Source organism: Chaetodon auriga, chromosome 13, assembly GCF_051107435.1.
Source record: "Chaetodon auriga isolate fChaAug3 chromosome 13, fChaAug3.hap1, whole genome shotgun sequence".
NCBI lineage: Eukaryota > Metazoa > Chordata > Actinopteri > Chaetodontiformes > Chaetodontidae > Chaetodon > Chaetodon auriga.
The window spans coordinates 9,574,708-9,577,653 of NC_135086.1; positions in this window are offsets into that span (position 1 = coordinate 9,574,708).

Here is a 2,946-nt window from a genome sequence, read left to right on the forward strand (position 1 = left end):
ACGGGAGCGCGCTTCTTGGCCATAGACGGAGCTCAGAGAGGTGCGTCAGTAAGGAGGAGGTGTGAAGACAAGATAAGAGTAATAACAGCCCTCCAGAAAGCCAGGCTAATGAGGAGACAAGCGGTTTCTCTAAGTCAATATGACATTTTCTGTAGGCTAATACTTGATCAGATACAACACACAGGTCGCATATGTCTCTGTGGTTCACTGTGACCTTATTCCAATCTCACTATATATGATTCATAGAGCCTAATAAGGGATCCCATATGGTGGTAAAAAGAGGATTTCAAGTACACTTTGATATCTGTGGAATCACCCAGATATTGAACTTTTTTTTTTTTTCAATCAAACTTTGAAAAACTTAAAACTCATCATTTTAAAGGCACTTATGATAAAATCAAATACATGTGATTTCTTTTCCCTTTTCCTTTAAGTTCTCACGCTTTTATGATTCCTGTTTCACTCCATACGCATTTGCCGTATTTAATATAAAATGTACTACATTAATAAAGCATTTCAGTGTCTTTTTATGAGAGTTATGATTAGCTGATTTTTAAGGATTATCCTGAAGCTTTTATGAGGATAAATTAAGCCACTTTTTCGTAATGTGTCACAATGGAGAGGGGAATTAAATACTCCAAACCTTTAACAAGTTCCACTCAGTCTGACAAGATCTATTGACAAACCTCCTCATTTCATGTGTGGTGGGTCAGGTGGGATGCAGGCTGCGTTTTATCATGGAGATTTGGACCTATATTTGCTCCGACGAGAGAAGGGTACATGAAATGCTCTTTAGAAGACACTGCGTGAATTTATAGCAATCGTACACAATGTCTAAAATGTGCACCTTGCTCACATTAACAAGTTAATTCACAGCATCACAGTAACACACTCACTTATTTTACAGAGAAAGTGTGAAATCTGTGCAGGTTTCATGCAGAGGCGATGAGAAGGTTGGAAGAAGTATGAAGGAACCAGAAAATCCTTTAATGTAAAAGGAGCCAGCTGATACCCTTTTGGTTATATGAGGGGTTTGGATGATGGTCATAATTAGGGACTTGGAAAACACTGGTTATAAAATGAGCTGGCTCCTGATCTTGAGTTGGAGGTGTTGCATTCTCCATCAATCTCTCAACTTGCCTCCCTCTGAGTGCTGCTGCTCTCTGCTGTTTATTTAGCTTGGTGTTATGTAAATGTGGAGTCACTTTGCTTCCTGTAAGGAATCAGTGATTTATGTTCAAATTCCCTTGACTGACTGTTCGGATGTAGATTAGTTTCAGCAGGCTGTGGGGGGTAAAAACGTGGACGGTCGCATGTGATGTGTGGCCTGATGTGCATTTAGGATTGACAAGAGACAGGCCCAAACGAATCCAACAGCCGGATTCATAGTGCGTCTGATAAATGGATGGTGGCTCTCCGTTTGTCCTTGGTAGAGTCCGATTTTGTAGCTCACATTCTTTGAAAAGTCAACCTTGATGGGAAGTGCTGAATTTTATCACCTTGGACGATTTCACTCTATTTAATTCAAGAATTTTGAAAAAGAGGAACATCTCAAGTTTAAAAAAGAAAATAAATTGGTCATTAATCCGGACATGTTCTGCACTGCAGCCACTTGTCTTGGCTACAGCGATGAAGCCGTATGATGGCTGCTGCCTACAACAACACTCCAGCGAAGCTCAAGCTCACATTAGTCACTGGGAACAAAATGTCTGCTGCCAAATGATAAAACAACCTCCATTAAATCAAGTATTGACAGAGGATTGATCATGCCGGGGCACGGAGTGACTTGGACAAATGTTTAATTTCCTTAGGAATAAGTCTTTATATGAAAGTGAAAAGTGTGAGTGGCTCTGTGAGGACTGCCGCTGAGCAACATTCAAAACAAAGTCACCAGCCATTAGGAAAAAATCTGAGAGGCAACTTCATGGAAAGACGAGAACCGTCTCTCAAAGAAAATGCCTGCAGCAGGAAAACAGCATTACGGCGGTACACCAGCTTTTAACACACCTCAGAAGAAAAGAGATGGAGTCCTCCTTCCTGAAATACATCTGCTACAGTTGCTCTCGGGCTCCTTGTCTCGTAGCTGTACAGTGGGCGGTAAGAGTCCTTATGTTCCCTGGGAGAACTGTGCTTGAGTAACTCGGGGAAGTCACAGCACTGTCATGAGGGAAATTTGCTTTTTCTTTATGAAATGCTGAGAGCGCGTCCGAAAGTGAATTAATTCAGCCGTTGTTCTTTCTTTCATGAGATCACAGAAAAAAAATTCAACCTAGAATTATCCTGTGGGAAAAGCCATGAGTGTGATGTGCGGCTAGAACGTCTTTTTACAGTGTATTACAGCTTCAGCCATGAACAAACAGTGTTCCTTTTAAGCCATTTTAATGTTCAATTATATTGTTTTTTGTAGAAAATGCTTACACATAACAATAGAATATGTTTATAATATTGCAGCCACAGCCAGAAAGTTATAAAATTTTAGCAGAGGTATTATTGTTCCTGTGTTTGAAGTGCATTTAATAGCTTTAGGATTTATGGCCTCTCACAGGAAATAATGCACTGCCTGACAAAAACTTCTGTTTACTGGGTCAGCAGTTATTTCAAGCAAGGTTTGACACCATTAATGAGGCATTTTGTATGTAACATGACAAAAAGCAAGTAAATGCTAAAAATGGCAATTATAAAAACATATACAGTTGCCAATAGGCATAATGTAATGACTCCTTATTCTTCTTTAAATTAGACCTGAATTTTGCATTATGTGTCATATTTAGAGGAAATAAACACGTCATCTCTCTGTGTGGACTCCAGCAAGGCCAGTGACCACTTTGTGGAAGCTAATGAGGATCCCAATAAAAAATTCGAACACGTCAACATAAAACAGCAGCTCATCCTAAATGCAATTAGTCCCCATGAGCAATTTGCATTTGAAATGCTCCTATGTGCAGG